Source organism: Triturus cristatus, chromosome 5_1 (genome assembly GCF_964204655.1).
Source record: "Triturus cristatus chromosome 5_1, aTriCri1.1, whole genome shotgun sequence".
In the NCBI taxonomy this organism is placed as follows: domain Eukaryota; kingdom Metazoa; phylum Chordata; class Amphibia; order Caudata; family Salamandridae; genus Triturus; species Triturus cristatus.
This window is the reverse complement of record NC_140587.1, coordinates 319,119,582-319,145,560: the sequence shown is the minus strand read 5'-3', so window position 1 is coordinate 319,145,560 and position 25,979 is coordinate 319,119,582.

The following is a 25,979-nucleotide window of genomic DNA, read 5'->3' as shown; positions in this document are numbered from 1 at the left end:
GACCCCGAGGCTCGAACCCTTGTCTCCTGCACCAAAGTTGGCAATCTAGCCGTCAGACCACATACGCTTACGTTGTCTAACGGGAGTGAAAAAGAATATAGCCAAAAACAACATAAAAGAAAGCACCTCTTTCCGCTTGGATTTAAATCGTTTCCGAGTTAAGTAAAAACATTTTTTTCTAATTATAACGATTTTGTATTCTTTTCATACACATGTTTAAATTGGAAATTAAATTATCACCTACGAGTAAACCCTTGCGACTTACTTTTAGAACTAAATTGTTTAATTTTAACAGTCATCGCGTTAACGATGCCTCATAGGAAAATGCATTACTTTTTCGAATCAAACTACGTATCTATACATTCTATACAAATTTGTTTCCTAGGAGGCGTTCCCATATGAACATGTCCGCCAGATTCCATTGACTACATCGATGACTCCCTTGTCCTTTTTCTATGCCGTTGAACTGTTCCTTGTTTGGGGAATGCAGCCTTTTGTTCAGCTTGCACTGAATAATACCGAGATGTGCTTAGGGGCACACAGCTCACTTGACTTAGCTGCCTTTTGATATTGTAGTTAACCGAGATGGAGGGAGGTGAGTGGAGAGTGCTGTCAGCACCAAGCTGTACGTGGTAGCCACTGCTACTACATAAATCTCGATGAATAAGATATGTTGCTTTGTATTTGTGGTATAAAAATAACTATGTTTATATAAAAATATGTTCCTTGCTGCTGGGTATGCTTTAAAATGATAATCGCTGCCCATGAATGTTGAGCTAGCTAATTGATTGACTATCTTATTTTAGCACTAATGTGCTGTACTGCTGTTCAGCTTGCACTTTCCCTGCGCACTATCAGTTGGCTGTGCAGTGAATAGTGACCTTTGATGAGTTCATGTGAGTGCACTTATTGCTGTAACAGCAGATGTTAAAATGGAAGACAGGATAAGCTGAAGTTGAAAAAACAGCCACACTTCATTTATCCCGAACGTGATGGCATCATATTTGCACGCGCTGTGGAAAACTACAAGCGTCTTTCCGCCTGCTCACGACCGCAGGAAACTTTAGTGTTGGGGTATCTGTGAGGCTCTTTGAGGGCTATTAATCATTACCTAACTGATGGCTTCTGTTATTTCTGCCATTATTTATCTTCCCTGTAAAGATAATGTATTTTGTCACACGCCATTGATCGTCTCTCCATGCGTAGGTTTTGAATGTAATGGATAAGGGGGGAATGTATCATAAAAAAAAGTCTGAAGTCATTCTTAAATAGATGTGAAAATACACTGGGCAAAGTTGGAAGTTGTAAACAATAACAAGCATTTGCAATGCATTAGGTCTCTCATTTATGCATGTTAGGCATGTTTAATCTATTGATATTGCAAATAACAATGCTTTTTATTCTTGTTTTCGTGTTTTAAAACATAAATAAAAGGCATTGTCATTTACAATGCCAATAGCTTAAACTTGTTAAGGGGTGCTCGCACCGGCATAATCACCTGTTCTGCCTATCTCTACGAGAGTTTTTTAAAACTGTTGATATTGCCCACGCACTCTCAACAACTGGCAGAGATTCATTATCCTAAAGGCTGTGCTTGTTACACTTGAGCAGGGCCGTTATTTCACCTTGCGCTAGCCTTTGGCAGTGTATGCGCGGTTATCACAGCTGTGGGTCACACTTTCTTGCTAATCACAGCTTGTGTTTGCTGGTGTGCCTTCGCTGATAGGCACAGCTTGAGTTAAACCTTTATGCTGGTCACTGCCTGGAGTCTCCTGTCGTCCTGTTTTCTTTCTTTCAGTGAATGTATAGAGAGCAGTTGGTAGTTTCCTGCTTGTATGGTGCACTGTTTTCAAGAAAATAAAAACACTACCTGCATCCCACTGTACCTGCTTCGTTTGTTGTAATCATCTATTTCTTCAATGCTTGTTTTGCAGCTGTCGTGGTGGTGGTTGAAGTCCACTGAATATGGTGAGATATATGTGTGTGTGTATTTCAATGTAGAGGCTCCATGCTTTAATGCATTCCATACCTTGCCACATAATCCCAATCGGCCCTAATTTTACTCAACGGCACACACTTCCACTCCCCATAATTCAACTCTATACATTTCCATTCCTCACCACAAAATAAGACAACAAACCACATATTTCAACTCAACAACACAATTATGCAACACACCACATACGTCCAATTAACCCCACAAAATTCCACATCATGCCACAAATTCAACGGCACACCACATAGTTAAACTTGACAACACAAAATGCAATTCTACATAATTACTCTGACACACAATCCCACTCCACATAATTCCAGTACAGTCAATAAATACTATCCACATTTTTCCACTACACACCATATCACATAGTTCCACTACACAAATCCACTCCACACATTCCACCACACATACATCCACTCCAACCCAATACCTCTAACTCTCACAAATGCGAGACCAATTGATTGCAAATGCTTGTTTTAAATGGTGTAAATCCGTTCAGTAGTTCCAGAGAAATTAGAAAAAGAATGGGTTCTATATCTGTCCTCCTTCGGAAACTGTAGACAAAGCTACAGTCCGAACTGCTGAATGGATTTACACCAAATTTGGCAAGAAGGTAGCCCTTGCTTCATAAAGAGCCCTTTTTGTTAAATGGTATAAATTTGTTCAGTAGTTTCTGAGAAATTAGAAAAAGAAAAATACAGAGGAGGGTTCGCGCACGAGCTACACTCTGATTGGCTGCCAATACTCCAAACCAGGAAGTGTTTGCAGCCATTTTGTGACTCGGTTACCGATTCAGAAGATAACTGTGGAAAAAAGGATAAAAAACAAGAATAGGGGGCAGGGTAGGAACACCCTGACCCCCTAGGCCTGCTTAGGGGGATCCAAAAGAACCTCCAGGGCCCCCCTATTTTCTTTTTATAAAAACAAAATTCATAGTCGCGCTGGGTGCGTGACTCCTGATGTGAAAAAAAAAAACAAGTGCGGGTTCACCCGTTTAGTTTTTCAAAGCCCCCGGGTGGGCCAGGTTCCAGGGGCACTCAGCAAATAATTTCCCGGGGCTAAAACAATAAAAATGTGTGGGGGGGTCCCAAACGCCACACGCTGACTCGGGGATCACCACCTCCTTTGATAATATACTGCGGTTTGGCACGTTGCCCCCCCGCATCACTAGGGACCACCACCTCCCCGGGTCTCTGTTTTAAAATAAAGATTATGTGTGTGGGGGGAAAGAGCCCCTCCCCACACGCCACAGGGACCACCACCTCCCTGGGGCACTTAAAATTGAAATTCGGGGGTCCGTTACGGACCCCAAAGCCCCGGGGATCACCACTTAGAAATGTTGGAAGGGGGATGCGTGGCACCCCTCCTGGAGCCCATAGTGGCTCTGGGGACCGCCACCCCCCAGGGCCAGTTTCTGCAGTGTGCCGGGGTGCCCACCTCCGGGACACTGCTGTTGGAGTGCCCAGCCCCGGGACACTGCACAGCTTCCGCCCTGTCATACCAAACTCTACTTTGCTTCATTGAAGCGAGAGCAGGGAAACCGGCTCTCGCTTCAGTGAAGCAAAGCAGGATTGCTTTTGGGCAATGAAAAGATGTCTGTAGCTGAAGTAGTCAGTTGGTAGAATGAGAGGTATCTAAAATGGTGGATAAGATGCTGTTTTTAAGAAAGTAGAGAATTGATGGGCTGTTTAAGAACTTTGTACATTTAAAAATAGGGTGCATTTTACTTTCTTTAAAAACAGGTTTCTTATTGGTTAGTAAAACCTGTTTGAAAGGTACAGTAGAGAGGATAAGGTCATATTTTGCAAAGTCAGCCACACCTGCTGTTTGCATTTGTAACATTGTGTGGTGAACTTGAAAATATGGTGAACTTGTGACCTGTCAGTTTAGCTGAATGTTTCATCAACTGTTAGTAAGGAAACTGGCATTAAGCAGAATGGGGGTAGAAGTCAGTTGCTAAGGGTTATTATGTGTAACCAATAGATGTGCTCCCGCCTGATACTTCAGGCAAAGGAGCTTTCAACCCTAATGTTACTTTGTCATCTGCTTGCATTCAGGCAATGTGATGTGGCTTGTTGGGGGTGGGGTAGGATGTGTGCGACTTTGGGATTAATGTTTGACATGTCTTGCATGTGGCAAATGTGTGACATCACTGTGTGTTGTGTTGCCTCACAGCTGCTCCTCCCTCCCTCCGAGTCTATTTATTTGTGTGCGCTGCGTGGTTGTATCACTTGCACTCCTACGGCACATCATTGTCATGCTTTTCTGCGCATGTCCACAAGCCTGACAACGACACACTGATGTTGGCCATTGAAGGTGGACGGCCACGTGACTGTAGGCCTATGGGAAGGACAGGGCAGACACAGATGTAGAGTTCATGTCTGGTGAAGTCGTGCAGTGAGTAGGGCTAGGCATGTGGCTCATGCTACAGCAATACAGATACACACAGGTATGAGCCAAGACCCCGAGCGGACTTGCGCTCCTTCAGTTCTCCATTCGTGCGAGCCCGCCGTCCGGGTGCACGCTACATTGCAACATTGTCGATTGTGTGCCAGGTGGCGCCGACACTACAACACAGACACACGCATTAGTTACTTCCTTTTCAAGTCCACAACTGAACCACAGCCATAGCCCTGGGAAAATTCTACACACCCCTACGCTGTACTGGCGTACGCCGACTCTGCCCACTCCGCTTACGCTTACAGGGGGAGGACGACAAAGCTACATAACTGAGGTCTTCCCCACTGCCAGAGGTAACAAGGTTGAGTCCGCTGTCGACAGCACAATGTAATGTGGTAGGGCCCGGGGCCATCATCCATATATAATGAACACACAGACACAGTTAGATAGATAGTGGAACTGGCTACGGGCACGTGCGCCCGGACACTTTTTATTACCAGGGTCACATGTCCAGTGACGCCTGTGCTGGATGCGTGTGGGGTGAGTGTAAGTCAACCCTCAGGGAATGGTTGGTGCTGGCAACAACTACAACAGTGATCATCGAATTGCACACAGAGATTCAATTATAAAGGGTCCATGACCTGTGGTGCACTAAGGTAGGGGCACCATATCTAAAATCACACACAAAAGATTGTATCGTAAAGGGTCCATGACTTGTGGTGCACTGAGGTTGGGGCACTAGAGATGAGCGTGCTCATTTGAAGAAAATGTTAATGTCCCTTCGGGATAGTCCTGCTGGCTGAGGTGACATTGTTGCGTCCTGTGTCTACAACATGAAAGTCAATCAAAAAGGTTCCATGAGTTGTGATGCACAGAGTTAGTACCACCTGAAGAGCTCAGCGTGTGTGCAGCCAGCGATGATGGTGTGTTCTTGCAGGTCAGGATTGGTTTGGATATGTTTGAGACCTGCTGACCACAGTGTAGGGCCCACAACCACGTGGTGTCGACTTGAGCTGCACAGAGTTAGTGGCACCTGAAGCAGTCAGTGTGTGTGCAGCCAGCAATGATGGGTCGTCTGGGCGCGCCACACTGGATTCAATGTCTGTTGCCTACTGGACTCTGCAATTAATGAATCAAGACTGAATTTGAATAAGGAGCCCTGATGACCGCAGTTTAGGCCTGAGGCAGTGGTCAGCAAGGACACACAGCCACGTGACGTTGACTTGTGCTGCACAGAGTTAGTGGCACCTGAAGCACTCAGCGTGTGCCCAGCCAGCGATGATGTGTCGTCTGGGCGGGCCGCACTGGAGGCAATGTCTGTTGCCTACTAGACTCTGTAATTAATGAATCAAGATTGAATTTGAATTGTGAGCCCTGCTGACCGCAGTGTAGGCCGGAGGCAGCAGTCAGCAAGGGCCCACAGGCATGTGGCGTTGACTTGAGCTGCAGAGAGTTAGTGGCACCTGAAGCACTCAGCGTGTGCACAGCCAGCGACTCTGCAATTAATGAATCAAGACTGAATTTGAATTGTGAGCCCTGCTGACCGCAGTATAGGCGTATGGAACAAAAGATGAAATAAGTATGGAATATATTGTCCAAATATTGGATCTTCTGAGTACAATTTTGTTGTTAGAAATTAGAATTTAAAAAACCTTAGCAATTCACTGAAAAATCACAGGTTTCAGTGACATTAATGAATCAAGACTGAATTTGAATTGGGAACCCTGCTGACCGCAGTGTAGGCCGGAGGCAGAGGTCAGCAGGGTCCCACAGCCACGTGGCGTTGGCTTGAGGTGCACCGACTTAGTGGCACCTGAAGCACTCGGCATGTGCGCAGCCAGCGATGATGGTTGGTCCGGGCGGGCAGCACTTGGGGCAATGTCTTTTGCCTAATGAATTCTGCCTCAATAAGGCCACGTGGCGGTGACTTGTGGTGCACTGAGTTAGGGGCACCTGAAGCACTGAGCGGGTGCACAGCCAGCAATGATGCGTGGTCCGGATGGGCCGCACTGGTAGCAATGTCTGTTGCCTACTGGACTGCGTCATCTGCAATCGCGACTCGGATCTGAATTGTGAGCCCTGCTGTCCGCAGAGTAGATCGAAGGCAGTAGTTGGCACAGACATAACTATGCAGTGCTTACAGGTATAATCAATCCTGCATAAAATGAGCGTACCAGAAGTTTGAGTGGTCGTAACCTTCGTAGGAAAGAAAAGGAAGGTTACGACCACACAAACTTCTGTTACGGTCTCATTATGCAGGATTTATCATACTTCAAGGTTCGTTTCAGCTTGATAAACCTGTAGCTTCACTTCACCCACACTGCACAGGAACAGCTGGAGAGCGAGCAAGATAACCACGCCATAGCAGGCTTCCCAAATGTGTTGGGGGTAATTGATTGCACAAATAGCGGGGCACACTTTGGATTTAGTCTTCTCTAATGTTACTACCATCGATATGGAGACTCCATACCCTTTGGTTTGGTCAGATCATTACCTGATCCCTTTTTCGATTACTCTGTCCAAACCAGGTCAAGTTAAGGGCACTCGATCTATTAAAAAAAGAAATTGGAATAACCTGACCGAAGTTTCATTAAGCCCTATTCTGCAGGATAACTACCCCCACCTATCTTCTGACCCCAATACAGATGCAGTTGCTATACATTAATGGATTGCCACTGCTGTGGAGTCATTCGCGCCGGTCAGAGTTGTGAAATCCATTAGACTGTCCCCCTCTGCTCCCTGGTTCTCTAATGCACTCAAAAAAAAAAAGTAGTTGCAAAAGATTGGAACGCCAGTGGAAGCTGTGCTACTGCGCTTTAGCCAAGGGAACCTACCAAAAAGCACTAAAAGATTTTCATAAGGCACTAAAAGCAGCCAGGCGGGACTATATTGTCTCACGCATCCATAACGCAGACCACTCCAGTAGAGAGGTTATTAAAGTAGTCCAAACCTTTTTTAAGCCCATGGCGATAGAGACTGAAATTATACCGTCCCTAGCTTTGTGTGAAAAAATTGCTAGTTATTTTGATAATAAAATTTTAAAGGTCTATGACGCCTTCTCGACTTCGGAGGCAACGGAGAAAGCGGATATATCCCCGGGTGCTGTGGAGGTACCTCCGCTCACTAACTTCACATCGATCTCGCCTCAGGATGCTTTAGCTGAAATCCAAAAGTGCCGTTCAGGTGCCCCAGACGATCCATGCCCCCCCAAATTGTGGAAAATGTTATCCCTTTCCCTGTCGGGCGAGCTACTTCACATATGGAACACCTCTTTGGATACGAGCATCTTTCCTGATAAATGGAAACATGCAACACTTCTCCCTCTGAGAAACCAAACGGTGAGCCAGGAGACCTTAGAAACCTTAGACCTAAACTCTCTGCTCCCCGCCCCAGGAAAAATGTTGGAGAAGCTGGTCCAGCGCCAACTGACCAGTTTTATTGAGCAGAATGGTGCTTTGCACGACACACAATCTGGTTTCCGGGTGGGATTCAGCACGGAGACCGCTCTCCTTGAGGTGGCAGAGTCGGTGAGATGGTCGCTGGATTCAGGGGCATCAGCACTGCTGGTACTCCTGGATCTGTCCGCTGCATTCTACACTGTCAACCACACCATACTGATCCATAGACCACAAGGTGTGGGCTTTGGTGGAAAAGTGTTGACCTGGTTGACATCATATCTGAGCGGTTGTACCCAGAGAGTTGCCCTTCAACCATTTGAATCTAAACCTAAACAGCTCTGGTGCGGTGTCCCCCAGGGCTCAGCTCTGAGCACTTTACTTTTTAATCTCTACCTAGCTCCACTGTTTTCCCTGATTGCCAACTGGGGAGTGAAAGCAATTTCCTACGCTGACGACACCCAGTTGGTTTGTCCGTTTAAGGAGCGGAGGGTAGATGCCTTCAAGAACTTCAAAGGTTGTCTGCGAGACATAGCACTATGGATGAACTCAAATAAGTTAAAACTTAATGCTGGGAAGACAGAAGTTTCATTCTTCTGTAAGGTCCCAGTGCCAGATTCAGATCTATGGTGGCCGTCAGAAATGGGTCCACCACCATTCCCTGCCACACGTATCCGAAATTTAGGGGTGAGATGGGAGGCGGACCTCTCTTATTCAGCCTAAATACAGCAGGTCTCTGCAACTTGCTTTAGTAAACTAAAAAAATCTCCGGAAAGTTTTACATTTCCTACCGGAAGATTGCCGCAGATCAGTAGTACATGCCACAGTTACATCTAGGCTAGACTACGCAAATGGCCTTTACCTTGGCCTCCCTAAATGCTCCATTTGCCACCTTCAGATGATACAGAATACGGCTGCGAGACTGGTTCGTCGCATACCTTTTTGACACCATGTCACTCCGCATCTACAGGAGCTCCACTGGCTCCCAGTGGAGAAAAGAATTAAATTCAAGGCCATGACGTTGGCCTACCGGGGACTTAACGGAAAATGCCCAGGTTATCTGATGGAAAGACTGTGTCTCTATAGACAAAATTGTGTGTTGAGATCCAACTCGCATAACTTGCTGCGTACCCCACGCTTTGCGAAAACACGCCTGGGCGGCAGAACATTCACAGTCAGAACTGCTTTACTGTGGAATGCCCTACCAGGGTCCCTGCGGCAGGCTAATTCAGAAACCTGTTTTAGAAAGTCCTTGAAGACGTGGCACTTTAGGGCATATTAATATGGGTTGTTAATACCGGAGCTCTCTCTGGACGCAATTACCTGCTGCTTCAGCGCCGGGACACCCCTGTTTGGGGTAGCTGTTGCGCTTTATAAGCTCCAGTATTATTATTATTATATGTGACGTCATCAGCAGTGCATTGCGGGGGCCCGAGTTATAGTTAGCTGAACTAACTATAACGGCCGAATTTCTCTGGCATTGTACGAGTAAAATGTCCAACTAACTAGAACGTCCCTGAAACCTATGATTTTTTCACTGAATTTCTAAGGTTTTTTAAATGCTAATTCCTAACTATAACGTCCCTGAAACCTATGTTTTTTTCAAAGAATTTCTAAGGTTTTTTAATGCTAGTTTCTAACTATAACGTCCCTGAAACCTATGTTTTTGTCAGTAAATTTCAAAGGTTTTTTAAATGCTAATTTCTAACTATGCCTACAAAGGTATTGCCGGAGTGAATGGATAAGAACATGGTACTGGCTGGGTGATTTGAGGAGTGCATGGGGAGTGACAGGGTGATTGCTGGACTGCATGGGTACTACTTGGGGAATTGAAGGAGAGAATGAGTAGTGTATAGTTGGTTAGAGGACTGCATGGGTAGTGTACAGGGTATTGTAGCAGTGCATGTGTTAGTGCCTGGGTCATTACATGAGTACATTCTAAAAGGTATACTGCCTATTATCAATGAGCAAATCACAGGCCACCTGCCACCTATATCCACTTTAAAAAGTTTTAATTGCACAAACTAAAAAAGTCACCAGTGACACTCGTCCTGTCCCTAGAAGATACCAACACATAGAAATATCTGAACATTTTATAATTATTATTATTATTTAAGAAGCTTATAAAGCGCGCAGCTACCCCCGTCGGGGGTGTCCCGGCGCTAAGAGAGCAAGAATATCACCAGAGGAGGCATCCCGGGTCATACCCTTCCAACCCAGTGTAGCAGAAGCCCTCCTACTCAAGGTTGGGTGAACAGCCAAGTTTTTAATTTGCGTCTGAAGATCTGCTCAGACTCGATAAACCTAAGGTCCAGAGGGAAGTCGTTCCAGAATTTAGCCGCCGTCACACCGAACGTTCTACCACCGCTCCGGGCTAGCCTGAATCTGGGAACAACTAGTAGACGTAGATTATTGGACCTTAGGTTTCAAACAGACTTCGAAAGTTTGAGTCTTTGGCTCAGGTAGGATGGGCCAGTTCCGTGAATGGCTCGAAAGGCAAGGGTAAGGATTTTAAACTGAACTCTACGAGCGATAGGGAGCCAGTGTAAATCTTTCCGATATGCTTTGACTGAGTTGCGGGCAGGGATGTTTCCAATAAGCCTGGCAGTCGAATTTTGAACGATTTGTAATCGGTCAATGAGATAGAGGGGGGCTCCAGCGTATAGGCTGTTGGCGTAGTCCAGGTGTGCCGTAATGAGAGCATGGACAATAGTTTTGCGGGAAGTCTGGGGAAGGTAAGGGAAGATCTTCCTAATCATGCGCAGTTTGCCAAAGCAAGCTGCGGTGACTTTGTTAACCTGGGCTTTGCAGGACAAGGTGTTATCAAAAAGGAAGCCGAGATTACGGGCTGACTCTACTGGATTGGGGGGGGGGATTCAGCACCGTAGGCCACCACAGGTTGGCTGGGGGGGCTGGTTTCTGACTAAAGAAAAGCACCTCGGTTTTGTCTGTATTAAGGGCCAGATGATTGGAAGCCATCCAGGTGCAGATGTTGCCCAGGCAGTTTCGAAAGTTGGAAAAATGCGAGTCAGAATGGTCTCTGAAAGAGAAAATAAGCTGGGTATCATCAGCATAAGAGACCACCCTGACTCCCCACGATTCGACTACCCTGGCAAGAGGGCCCACATACACGTTAAACAAAAGGGGGCTCAAGGCAGAGCCCTGAGGCACCCCGCAAAGAAGGGGTTTGTCTTCTGACTCAAAAGGACGGAGAAGTACCCTTTGAGATCTCCCTGTGAGAAATGATTTGATCCAGGCCAGGGCTGTGCCTCCGATCCCCAACTGCTGCAACCTAGTCACCAGGATATCATGAGAAACAGTATCGAATGCGGCGGACAGGTCCAGGAGGACTAGCATGGCCTCCTCGCCTCTGTCCACCGATTCCCTAATCGTCTCCGATACCTCTAGCAAAGCAGTCTCAGTACTGTATCCCGTTCTAAAACCGGACTGTGAGTCATGCAGCAGATGGTTAGTTTCTAGATAAAGGGCCAGTTGTTTCTGGACCACTTTCTCCAGAATTTTGGCGGGTTTAGGTAGAAGGGAGATGGGACGGTAATTGCTAAATTGGGAAGGATCTGCATCTGGTTTCTTTAGGATGGGAAGCAGCCTGGCTTGTTTCCAAACTGAAGGGAAATGGCCATGATTCAAAGAAGAGTTCCATATAGCGAGGAGAGGGTTGATTAAAACAGGGGCTAGATTGACCATCACTTTCGCCGGAACTGGGTCCAAAGGAGATCCAGTCTTCACCTGGTTTAAAAGTGACAGGGATGAATCTAAGGTCAGCTCAGCAAAGGAATTAAAAGAGCAGAGCTGGGTGTCTGACAGACCCAGCTGGGGGCTGGAAGGTACGGGCTCAAAGGAAGCTGATAGTTTGATGATTTTATCCTGGAAAAAATCAGATAGTCCATTGCAGAGACCCTGTGTGGGAAAAGATTGGGCTTTCAGGGCAGGCGGATTCACAAAATCCTTAACGATAGTGAAGAGGGTTTTTGAGGAATTCTCCGCCTGTTGGATAAGTTTAGAAAAGTAAGCTCTCATTGTGGACCTCTTAAGTTTTTGAAATTTATTTAATGCCGTTTTATAGGCTGATTTGCTGATAGGGTCGTAGGACTTGCGCCATTTTCGTTCCAACTGTTTGCATCTGCTTTTTTCCTCTCTCAGTGTAGAGGAGAACCAGGGAGCAGATGGACGAGATCTGAAGGAAGTCAAAGGGACCAGGGGGGAAATACTATCTAATGCAGAAGAGAGGGCAGAGTAAAATCTAGCTGTTTCCTTGTCCAGGTCTTCCAATGGATTAAAATGATAGTCCAAACAGGTCTTAATGGCCTCACTGGTAACTTTGGACCATTTGCGTCCTATTTCTCTGTTCATGGAGTAGGGGGGGGCAGGGAGGGGAAGTTGAATTCAAAAGGGAGGAGGAAGTGGTCTGTCCACGTGAGGGGTCCAGAGGGGAGAGAAGAGATGCCAGGGTGGTTCGAAAAAATAAGATCAAGTGTATGACCTGCATTATGGGTCGGACCCTCTATAAGCTGAGACAGGGTCAAACCCTGTAAAGTTTCGAGCAGAGATGAGGCTTGGGTGCAGGCGGGATTGTCAACGTGGAGATTGAAATCTCCCAACACTGTAAAATACGAGTGTTTAAGGGAAAAATCTGCAATCGAGTGTAGCAGGGTGCTGAGGGATGCGGAAGAAGCGGAGGGAGGGTTATAAACCAGGATGCCAGCAAAAATTGTAGAGGCGGAGTCCATTATTGTGAGATACATAGCTTCAATGAGCCCTAAGTTGGGAATTTTATTTATGTTAATAATCAAGTGGGACTTAGCAATAACAGCAAGGCCTCCTCCAGATTTGGAGTTGGCACGATTAACTCCCAACAGGCGATAGCCAGTGGGAATGGCCAAATATATGTCTGGTTTAGAGGAATCTTTAAGCCACGTTTCTGTAAGGAAAAGTACGTCCCATTTATGAGTATCCAGCAGGAGCCATATGTATGCTGAGTGCGCGGGCAGGGAGCGGCAGTTTACTAGAGCTGCCTTTAGATTGGGCAAAGGCACCGGTTTAGCAGGTAGCCGAGCTTGAGGAACCCGTTTCCGCATCATGGGAATGGAGTAGTTACACTGAGCGCAGTTAAAGGAGGATTTTTCCAAGTCCAACGTGCAACAGCAGACCGTGGGTGAGCAAGTGCCTAGCCTAAAAGTAAGAAGTTGGTTCCTGGTCCAGGTGATGGTTTGAGCGCAAGGGGCAGGGGGACTGGCACTGGGCGCGGGCCAGGCGCGGACGGGCGCAGACGGGCTTGCCTTAGGCGCGCCTTCGGCGCGCTGACGGCGCGCCCGCTGCGCCCGTCCGCTGCGCGTACGGGAAAAGCACATTTTTATAGGATGAAAAGTAGAGGGGGGGGTGTGGCGTGTTGGAGGGGGGGCGTGGCCAGCAGCCTCAGGAGAATGGCGGCGTAGAAGTTGTGGCACCGCTGCAGCTCTACAATCGGTTGCGCGGGAAATGCCAAGATCTCATGTGCAAGTGCCCAGGAGGGGGAGGAGAGTGAATAAAATAAGCAACAATTTACACACGTTTAAAAGCAAAATTCGCTATCTCCCGGCTTCCGCCTCAGGAGTTCTGTCTGTCTCTCACAATGACTCATAATGAGGAACCTTTCCTTTTATATGACAACCTAAACAATGAGAAACAAATCCTAATATTCTCTACAGCAAATAACTTACTAAAACTAAGCCATTGTCAAACCTGGTGATGGATGGAACCTTCAAAATGTGTTCCAAATCACTCACTCAGATGTACACTATACATGGTGAATATCAAAACAGAAATATCCCTTTTATATATGCCCTACTACCAAATACACAAAGCAGCATTTGCTACGAACTCTTAAACCACATTAAACATAAAACAATTATCTACTACCCACAAAAAATAGTGGTAGACTTTGACCAAGTCATAATTCAGACCATTTTAGAAATGTACCCTCACACTTCCATACAAAGCTGTTACTATCATTTCAATCAAATAGTATATAGACACACCTCCAACAATCTGCATTAAGTGTAGAATATGCTACAAACAGCCAATTCGCCTTTGAAATAAAACAGATGATAGCACTAGTCTATGTCCCTGTCAGAGAGATAGCTTATCAATACAATTTACAAATGGAAAGAACTTTCTACCAACAAAATGAAGACAAACTAAGCCCCTTAATTTCTAAAGCACTTGGGTTGGCAGACTGCATTGCTATAGCAAGAGACGCCAACCCAAATTCCAAATACCATGGTAGAATGTCTAGTAAAGCACATTGGCACAGGAAGACAAATACAACAACACAGTGGAAGGTTGTCAGAATGCCTTTCAAATCATACTAAGCAGAACCCAACCTATACTATATACATTTATAGAAGCAATACAAAAAGAGCAAAGCTACCAACAACTACATATAGAGAAATCTATTACCCAAATTATACCAAAAGTCAGCAAGCAAACCAAAAGAATGTGTGAAATGCTACCATGTAAAGTCAAAGGGCCTGATTATGAGTTTGGGAGTCCAAACCCTCGGTGGCAGTGCGGCAAATGCCGCACCAGTGGCCCTTTTGCCATATTACAAGTTTGGCAGTCAGACCACCATTAGACTGCCGCAACCACTGGGGATCCGTGATCCCCCAGTGGTGGCACAGAGGTCAGAGGCTTGCAATGTGCTGGCAGGGCCCCTGCGACACCGCCAAGCATATTGCTAGTTTCCTCACCACCACAAATTCCATTCCGGTGAGCATGCCATGAAAAGTGTGGAAGTGAGGAAACAAAGGGGACCCTACAGGGTCCCCTGTTCCCTCAATTCCTGGGGATACATGCAGGGAGGCACATGGTGTGCCCCCCTATGTGCATGCACCCCCTGTTGCTCCACGGCATGGTCTTTCCAACCCATGCTGCACATGCATGAACTGGATGTGCTTTGGGCGGGCATGGACTGGCTTTGGCGCTCCCATAGTCCTGACTTGCTAAGGCTCACTTATGAGCCTTAGCACAGCGCCATCGTGGGACCACCAAAGGGCCGGCCACCAGACCAGAAGAAAACTCCTAATCTGGCGGGTGGTTGAAGTTGGCAGTGTGGGGGCAGGGCGGTGGCGTGGTGGCCCGCTCCCACACTGTCAAACTTGTAAATAGGCCCAAAATCTTCATAAACTATCAAAGAGTTGATTACTTACAAATAATAGCAGAAAGCATATTATAAAATATATAGTAACCTACAAGAGTCCCAAAACACTGTTACAAAATCTAAACCAAGATAACAAATGATTTTTTTATTTTTACATAATAAACATAATTTTATTTATCACAGTTTTTATAACTACCTATTGCCATAAGCGAGGAAGCCTGGAAACTGTATCTAATAGATCTGTATGCAGCCAACCAAAACTCTATGGGTAGCCCTGAGCCTACAATCTGCTCTAATGTCTTCTAGCTCAGTTCTATTAAGGTGTGAGGTTGAAGGTCTCATTAAAAGAATGAGGTCCTCAGGAGCTATGGGCCCGGACCAAATTCCCATGTCTTTAATAAAGAAAGAACCCCCGTTATGGGCAAAATTGATTGACCCTCCTTTTAAATATTGCTACTAACTAGGTAAGATTCCCTGTTCTTGGTCTGTCAGTATTTTAATTCCACTCTTTAAAAAGGGCCTTAGGCGCCATCTGGGTAGCTACTGGCAAATTGCCCTTTTAGACTCAGTTGGGAACATTTTTGCACGCAGCGTCATTGATCACCTTAGAACAAGCTGTATTTAGGAAAGATCATTGTACCACAGATAATATTTGCATGTTAAAATGAATTGAAGAGAAATACACTCTAACTCGCAAGTCACACATATTTGTGGCTTTTATATATTTTACAACAGCTTTTGATAAGATCGATCGTCCAATACTCTGGAAAACACTTCAAAAATGGGAATTCCCCCTCCCCCGTTGTATCTATTATTATTGCTTTGCACTCCAATACGTGGTCTCAGGTTCTTCTAGGAGGAGATCAAGGCCTCTCAACCTTAATTACTAAAAAAAATGGCCTCAAGAAAGGCTGCCTGTTAGCACTGATTCTCTTCTCCCTTTATGTAGCTGATCTTCCAGATTGTTTTTCTTCCCAAGAGGGCGATGAACTGAAGATAGGCAGCCGCCCATTTCCGTGTCTAATGTATGCGGATGATATTATAATTATGGATCTGACGCCCATATGGTTGAATAGGAAGTTGAAGGCTCTACAAAAATATATGGTGCCACAATACCTGAAGATAAACACTTCTAAAAGCAAAATTGTGATTTACAAAAGAAAACAAAAAGAACAGGAAAGCTTGCAACTTATTTTGGAGCATAGGCTCCGAGAAAGTTGAGATGGTAGAGTCCTAACTTTACTTGGGCAAAATGATAGCTGGCAATACTAAGATCAAACCTCACATTGACCATAGCTCTTGTAAAGCAATGTCACATGCTAAGGGCTTACGTAGATCCTATAATGAAATGGGCCGCAAGCACTTCTTGCACATGTTGTCTGTCATTAAAGGTCCCGCCAACACTTCTTCATTATTTCGAATCCATTCAAATAGAAGAATGAAGTTTCCTTGATAAAATAGAGGACCAGATTTTATGTAAACTAAACAACTTTAATACCTGGTCCCGATTCCAGTTATGCGTCTTGAATTTGGTTTGATAAGCTCTTTTGTTCAAGGCTTAGCTAAAGTGATTCAGTGGGGTTATTTGCTAAAGAATAGCAACTTGAATACAAGTAGGGGTTTCCTGAGCCAAGAGAACTTTGGTGCAAAGGCAGACAGTTAGTGATTTGCACTTGACCTCACTTCAACATTTTGTGTTTTTGTGCACACAAGAGGAGATAGTGCTCTCTCTCTTTCAAGTTTGGAACTCAAAGCTTTCATAAAAAGCACTAGTGCCACTATTAGTTTACAAAGAGACCTCAAGAATTGCCATATGAAGGAAAGGATAAAAACAATAGTTAATTCCTGTAACTGGAGAGTTGACAAGAAATATCTATCCTGGAATCTAGATCATGGGGTTTGCCGTCTGTTGATCTTATTCAGTTTGAACCTTCTACCCTTAAATGACTTACCGGCAAGTCGGTCCCCTCACTTGAGCACAGTGAGATACTGTAATCTGTGTAATCTTGGCATTCAGAACGTTCTCCATAGTTTGTTTGTATGCCCAGCCATGCTGCCATATCGCCTACTTCTGTTAAAGCCCATTGTTTTAACAGAATAACATTAAAACTGCAATAACAGCTCATGAGTTCCTCCTTTTCCCAAAAAATGAATTAGTCTTTCTTAAAATATTCACGTTTTTTAAGGTGTTTTTATATTTGTTTTAAAGTGCAGAGCCTTATAATAACATTTTAAACCATTTATACTAGTTCCCCACTCTAGAAAGGAGGTTTCTATGGCAGGGGGCAGGACATTAATTTTGTCTTGTCACATCCCATTCTTAATCTTTCTTTAACATCTTTGCCCTAGATAGGCGGTCTAGGCTTTATCTTTCAGTCACATTTCTCATTCCTACTTGCGGGCTATATTAATTGATATCATGTAACTCACATTTCTCTTATATTCTTTTCAAATTGTATACATAGCTAATTCTATTTATTTGCTGTGGTAAAAGAATTATATTTGTAGCCATTATTCATTGCATTTTTGGTCTTTATCTTTTTTCTGTTGTTATTCTAGTATCCCTATTTTATTTATAGGATTTTGCACTTAACTGTACATGTACACATTTTACCTGTTGGGCGGTTGGACTACCTTGCGACTGCCGCCACCACCAGGTAACCGCTGTTCCCTGGCGTGTTTGTGACAGTCAGAGGCCGCAATCTGCTTGGCGGGACACCACAGTCCCGCCAAGCATATTACGAGCTTCCTCTCCACCGGTTGTGTCTTGGAGGTTCCTCCTTCATGTACAACGTGGCGGAGGGGAAACAAAGGGCCCCCTGTGCCTCTTCCACATGTGGATGCATACAGTGGACAGTGGACAGTGGCATACAGTGGACATAACATGTGCTCCCTGTGTGCATGCACACCAGTTGCTGCACGGCATGGACTTTCGGGTTCATGCCGTGCAGGAAGCTTGTTGTGCGGTCCCATTGCGGTGCCTTTTTCAAAGGCACTGCCGCCATTGAAAGAGGCATTGCAGCGGGGCCATCACGCCACACGCCTGCCATACCACTTTTAAGTTCTAGTCTGGTGGGCGGGCACAGCGAGTCTCGGTGGTGCAGGGGCGCGGCGGTGGCGTACCGCCTGCTCGAGCACCACCAAAACTCATAATTGCACCCTAAAGGGATGATATTTACTATTCCCACTCCAATCTATACAAATTTGGAGAAGGTGTACAACGCTACAAGGGGTAAAATTTACTATTACCACTCCAATCTATACAAATTTGGGGAAGGTATTGGACAATACATGGGTGATATTTACTATTCCCGCTCCAATCTTAAACAATTTGAGGAAAGTGTTGCACACTAAAGGTGTGACATTCACTATTCCTACTGTAATCTATACCAATTTGAGGAAGGTGTTGGACACTAATGAGGTGACATGTAATATTCCCACTCCAATCTATACCAATTAAGAAAAGGTGCTGGGAACTAAAGGGGTGACATTTACTATTCCCACTCGAATCTAAAACTATTTGGGAAAAGTGTTGGATACTAAAGCGGCAACATTTATTATTCCCATTCCAATCTATACCTGTTTGAAGTAGGTGTTGGACTCTAAATGGGTGACATTTACTATTCCCACTCCAATCTATACCAATTTGGGGAGGATGTTAGACACTAAATTGGTGACATTTACCATTACCACTCTGATTTTGAACCAATTTGGGGAAAGAGTTGGACTCTGGGGGAGCCTACTTTGATCTCAGTCGGAAAGCCTCTGACCTCAGGTCGGAGACTTTTCGACCGAGGTCATCGGTTTCAATTCTGACTGTCTAATTACAATCTAGGCAGTCAGAATTGAAACCGGCCGTCATTCCAACTGCATTCCAATGGGCTGAGCCCGTCAGCCATTCCGTAATCCCAATGCATGTTGTGTCCGCTGTTGGAATTCTGATGCTTGGTTTCCCACAGGCTTTCTGACATGAAAAGCCTGTCGGAAAGCGAGTTTGGGGGCCCTTAGCAGGGCACAATTCTCTTTGCGGCATCTAGTTGGGGGCCGAGTGACATCTATGGTGCCCCACGTTGTCCATGAACCGTATGGCTGACACCCTGAGGGGCCTGCCACGAGGTGCAGGGATAAACACAATGTCCCATTTCCCAATGGGAGCTTTTGCTCGCCAGTTTACAGCCATAGCACAAGTTCCCATAGGGAAATGTGAGTACGCGGCCGCACCATGTGCGTTCACATTGTAATCAGGCAGCCGGTACTGTCGACGGGAGGTCGGTCCAGATTCCGCGATGATTTCGGTCTGGGGCAACTCAGACCAACATCATAATCGGCCCCTAAATGGCTGATATTTACTCTTCCCACTCAAATCTATACCAACTCAGGAGGGTGTTGGACACTAAAGGGGCTGCCTTTTCTATTTCAACTCCAATCTATACAAATTTGCAGAAAATGTTGGACATTAAAGGGTTGGCATTTTCTATTACCACACAAAGCTATACAAGTTTTGGTAAGGTGTCGGACACTTAAAAGTTCACATGTACTATTCCCATTCCAATCTAACCCAATTGGTGGAAGGTGCTAGACACTAAAGAGGTGACATGCACTATTCCCACTCTAATCTATACCAATTTGGGGAAGGTGTTGGATATTAAAGGGGTGATATTTACTATGCCTACTCCAATCTAAAACAATTTGGGGAAAATGCTGGACACTAAAGGGTTTACATTTGCTATTCCCATGCCAATTTGGGGAAGATGTTGGACACTAAGGTGCCGATTACGATCCGTTAAAAACCGCGTACGAACCGTCGGTCGGAGCGAATTCCCCGTCCGACTCGTGCCCGGTCGTAAAACTTTACAAACATGGAATTACGATTCGCACGGAAACACCATTTCCGTACGAATCGTAAAAAACACCGACCGACGAAAATATACATACGAATGTGATCCGGGAATGCTGCGACGTGACGTCGGGACGCTTTCAGGCAGCGTTTCACGAACCAGGAATTACGATTCGAACCGACAGCAGTCCGGACGGCAACATTTTCACGGCACCCAAAAAGTGCCGCAAAAGCGAAGTACGGCGCGAATCGACCAGAGTAGGTGGCCCGGTACGCACCGTACCCCCCCCCAGCCCCCGTAGGTACGCGCCGACCCCCCCCCAGCCCCCGTAGGTACGCGCTGACCCCCCCCAGCCCCCGTAGGTACGCGCCGAACCCCCCCCCAGCCCCCGTAGGTACGCACCGTACCCCCCCCAGCCCCCGTAGGTACGCGCCGACCCCCCCCCCCAGCCCCCGTAGGTACGCGCCGACCCCCCCCAGCCCCCGTAGGTACGCGCCGACCCCCCCTGTGTGTACACCCGTGTACGGTGTGTACCCCCCCGTGTACGTTCGAGTCGAACCCCCCCCGTGTACGCTCGAGTCGAACCCCCCCGTGTACGTTCGAGTCGTACCCCCACCCGTGTATGTACGGTGCGTACCCCCCCGTGTACGCTCGAGTCAAACCCCCCCGTGTACGTTCGAGTCGAACCCCCCCGTGTACGTTTGAGTCGTACCCCCACCCGTGTATGTACGGTGCGTACCCCCACCCGTGTATGTACGGTGCGTACCCCCAGCGCGTAGCGCTGGGGGTACGCACCGTACATACACGGGCGGGGGTACGACTCGAACGTACACGGGGGGGTTCAACTCGAACGTACACGGGGGGGTTCGACTCGAGCGTACACGGGGGGGTACGCACCGTACATACACGGGTGGGGGTACGACTCGAACGTACACGGGGGGGTACGCACCGTACATACACGGGTGGGGGTACGACTCGAACGTACACGGGGGGGTTCGACTCGAGCGTACACGGGGGGGTTCGACTCGAGCGTACACGGGGGGTTCGACTCGAGCGTACACGGGGGGGTTTGACTCGAGCGTACACGGGGGGGTACGCACCGTACACGGGTGTACACACAGGGGGGGTCGGCGCGTACCTACGGGGGCTGGGGGGGGTACGGCACGTACCGGGCACCTGTTTGGACGTCTCCATGGTTGTTATGGGAGTTCGGTGCGGACGGTCTTTTCACCATACGGTTGTACATTCGGACGCCCGGGATGGATCGTGATTCCCCGGTCGGACTTCACCTTTCACGTTTGTACGGTGAATCGTACGAGGACGTGTCGGACACATTTTCCGACCCGAGGACGTGTGGGGAAATATTCCCAGTGCGGTTCGTATGGACTTTTTACCATGCGATTCGTGATTGCCAGTTCGTACGGCACTTGTACGATTCGTACGGTAAAAAGACCCGATACGAGTCGTACGGGGACATTTTTTACCGGATCGTGATCGGCACCTAAATGGGTGAAATTTAATATATCCACTACAATCTAAAACATTTTATACTAGATGCTACAAACTAAAAAAGTTATATACACAAACATTGTTTCACACAAAATGTAGAATATATAAAATAAACAGAAATGTATTATTTACTACCATTCCTAAACTTAGTCTTCAAATTACAAATAAAATGATAGTCCAAAATTAACAATCATAAAATTAAAAACAGATCTAACACCAAATCTTTGTAATATAAAGGTAAAAAAACATTATACAATGACATTATAATTTTCAGCATAAAAATGTCAAATATTAAATTTTAATTATAACATTATTTTGAATAAAACATTTTTTATTAAAAATGCAAATGTTTTTGATTTAAATGTTTATTGTAATATTTACAACAAAATATATTTTTTATTTTATTATAATTAATATATTTTAAATAATTCTTAATTATTTTTGATTGCTGAAAATATTTAGCCACCCTTGGCGCACCTGGAAATTACCGCCTACCTTCTTGAGTGACCCTGGGGCGAAGACATAAAGCATGGGGCCTGATCGGGCTGCTGAGCGGGGACGGCCTACACGTCGGCGCTGAGTGACGTGAAGTGCATAATTAAGGTGCTGCCATTGGGGCGCGGGCTCGGCCCTACCCCATGAAATCTGACTTCTGTGCGGCAGAGGAGAGCGCTGCCTGGGCTCCGGTGTGCAAGGGCCCAGCATCTGAGGAGTGCCGGCAGGGGAGGTGCAGCGGCACCTGGGCTGCGGTGTGTCGGGACTACTGGTCCCGATCACGTTAAAACTACTAAAATGGCCGCCCTTATTTGAGCGCATGCGTGGAGGAAGTCAGGCGGTGTTAAAAGCCGACCTCCCACGTCTGCTGACGCTTCGCGCTCTTTGTTGATTCTCGGCTTCTCCGTTTCTGCTTACCTGAAGTTCCTGGAACTGTCGTTTCCTCAGTGATTTCTCGGGACTCTGGCTAGCGTCGAGTCGCGGGCTTTCCTCCCTCGGACGCCACCCTATGTCCTTCTGGATCAGCGTTTTGGTGGCGGTGATGGCTGTGGGGGCCTTAAGTCTTCTTGTTGGCTTCTCCTTCATTGCGCAGGCACCCTCTTTGCTCTGGTGCTTCCGGCGGTGGTCCCTGACGACGGGTCTCGAGAGGCTGTGGTGGACTTTGCCCAATTGAGTTCAAGACCTGCATAGGAAAAGCAAAGAAGAACACTAAACCATTACGGTAACAGCGCTCTTGCACTGATTTTGTTCATTAGCCTAGTGAAATTACTTACCTGACTTGCTCTGGCACTGTGGGATCCATACCTTTGGCTTTTTCTTTTATTTATTTTTTGTAAAATGACCTAAAAAACAAAAGAAGGGAGAAAACCTGAAATTAAAGGTTCTATATATGTTTAAGAATACAAGCAAGATACACCTTCAGGTGGGTTCTACTTATCATACAGACATCCTTCCAGTATTTCTTTTTCTCATGGATAGTTAAAGAGTGTAGCATTTTCTTTTATTGCTGATTTCAGAATATTATAGAAGTTACGAATACAGTCAAGAAGAAATGGAAATGTGAAGCAAGCCTTTTACTTTAGAGAAAGGTACGAGGATAATTCACTAGGAGAATAAAGAGAAATACATTACTTGTTTAGTGTATACAGGTCCTTAGTCACATTTATCTGTTTGTTTGTTTTATAGTCATGTTCTTCGTCCTGACGGGTCCTGTGCCATAAGAGAGTACCAACGAAGAATCTTCCCTCTGTTCCTTGTTGTGTTTCCCTTCTTCCCCGTAATAACTTTGGCACTTTGACAGTTGTTGGGTGCGATGGGTTGTTTGGGGAAGTAGTGGATATTGCTTCATGCCTCTGGCGTTCCTGCAAGAATTTAGTGAATCCTGACAGATCTGACACGGTGACGCCTCGTGCAGCTGTATCCCATTCACAGGGAAGGGTACTGGGTTGCGGCAGTATGTTGTCGCGGCTCACTGAAGACGAGCCGGGGGCTTGCTGCGGCTCCCTGGGAGGCCGATCCTGTGAGACTGACCAGATCTGCCAGCGGCTGCAGAAGAAGATGGAGCGATTGGGCCTTTAGGCCATGGAGGACGCTCAGTTTGCCTGAATGAAGGCGAGGCCAGGGGGCGTTGGACTGGTAAATGAGAGGCACATGGCTCGGCACTGAAGGACATCTGGCCCGGGCGTCCCGTCCCTGGGATTATCCCTGCAATACAGAGTCCGGGGACAGTCGAATCGGCCCGGTCTAGGAGGAAGCCCGGAGATGAGAGCCCCTGAGGCATTGGCAGGTGCGGGGCTCGGTTCTGCTCCTCCCAGCACATCACTGTGGAGAGTGCAAGTAGAAGTGATTGACTGGATCTACTTGGGGCACCCCCACTGCTCACGCCAGATAAATCAAGTCTGTGTCCCATTCGGTGAAAGCAGTGGGTCGCGGCCGCACTTAAGGAGTGATTGACTTCTTAGATTATGTCCCTGGAGCATTTACCAATATATATGCTTTGATGCTGAACCAAAGGCCACTACTGGATACCTACTGCAGCTCACGCTTCAGGTCAGTGCAGAGTGCAGGGAAGGATGTGGCTCTGCCTCCTGCTCCTGAGACCTGCGGATTTGTTCTGTGGCCCATGTATAGACCAGCTAGGGGCCTGGTCTTGTGAAGACGTGCAATCAGTGCCCAGTTCATCACCATGTGTCCTTCTCCTGATATCAATATGGGCAAAGGTAAAGGCACTCGCACAGGTGGCTCCAACACCATCACCCAGCACACCACTCCAGGCCACCCCCCACAGAGCTTTACGGGCCAAACAACAGGGACGGAGGAAGAGGACGAGGAGAGCAGTCCTGAACCGTCACGGGTGGAGCTGCTGGCCGCCATCCAGGGATCACGCAAGGCGCTGGAAAACCGGATTGAAACCATCTCCATCTATGTCAATCTTCAACGGGCAGACCTCCGCAAAGTGGCTGAAAAGGTGACCGTGGCAGAGGAAGACATCTCAGGCCTCAAGGGAGAAGTGGCTGTCTTGAGGTGACAGGGAACTCAGATTTCCTCCACAACAAAGGCCCTGGAGCACCACGCTGAATACCCGGAGGGCTGTGCCAGGCGCAGTAACATCTGCGTGCTGGGATTTCCCAAGAGGGCTGAGGAGTGATCGGCTGAACAGTTAGTTGAATGGTGCATTAAAACTCAGCTCTCTGGCTTCTCTACAGTTGAAAGGGCACATAGGGCCTTGGTCCCCCTCCCGCCACTTGGGGCCTCTCCTTGCGCTTTTATAGCTAAAATATTAAACTACAGGGACAGAGACTGTATCCTCCGGGCTGCTAGAGAACAGCAAGACATATGCTTTGAGAACAACAACATTTCCATATATCCGGATTATACCAAGCTAGTACAGGAGCAAAGAAAGTCGTTTCTGGGCGTCAAGCGGAAATTGAGAGACATGCACCTTCAATATATGTTGGTATATCCTGCAAAACTCAAGGTCCTGGTCCAGGGAAAGTCACACTATTTTGAGAATCCTTAGGAGGTATGTGAGTGGTTGGAGGTCGCGGGGACATGCTCCCTCTGCGGGAGCAGTGAAACCGTAAACAGCAGTGGGGCGTCAATCCGTCACAGAGTGCCCAATCTAAGGAAGGTAGAGAGGGGACTCAGACGGCCCCAGACTAGGACCAAAGGTTTATAGTGGGGAGTGATGGCATCCTAAGACTGGACACTGATGTCCCAGAAACCTTAGATGTGGAGGGGGAGCCCGTGAGCATGATCATTGAAGACCAGACACAGTGGCTGGGGGCAACTTCTGACTTGGTCCCAGAGACAATGCTTGAGTATGATGAAGATGCAGCTGAGTGGCAATGTCCAGGGGGCTATAGCGGACACATAGCCTAGGTCGGATAAAGTGTCTCTGTATGGGTATGTGAGTTGAAAGAGGGTCAGCAGGGCCTGACTCATCAGGCAGATGGATTATTGCAGGGGTACCTTAGGTGCAGACACGCTGGGGGCTTCACCTTAGGGGTCAGGGGTTTCTAACGCCAAGGCTTAAACATATGGGAAGGGCATACTATGGTTTACTTGGGCGGGTGGGTTAAGATAACCTGTTAATTGCTGGTTGAGAGTGATGGCCCCAGTTGGGCAGTTTAGGGTGACGTGCACTATTCAGGTGTTGGCATTTACGCAAGTGCTGTGGCACACGAAATGTCTGTGGGTGGGGGGGTGAGCAGTCTATATATCGACTTTTTAATATCGAGGGACAGAAATATCGAGTCAAAAATATCGAATGTACAAAATATAGTAATAGATAATATCGATGTGAAAAATATCGTTTTTTTTTTTTTACTTATATGTCGATGTAAGTAATATCGTTAGTAATAATATCGACATGTGAAAATATCGTCATTGTATGTTTAGTAAATATTTTGAAGTTGTTTGTATAAATAGTTAAAATGTATATAATATTAGTAATATTTATATTGTTTTAGGGGCGGGATGGTGGGTTATAGGGGATGAGGGTGGGGAGTGTTTTAAAAAAGTTAATTAATTTTTTTAATATATTGTAAAATGTAATTCGAAAATTTTATTTAAAATGTGAAATGTATATTTAATTTTAGGAGCGGGATGTTGGTTTATAGGGGATAAGGGTGGGAAGTGTTTTAAAAATGTTTATATATTGTTTAATTTAAAATAAAAATAATTTA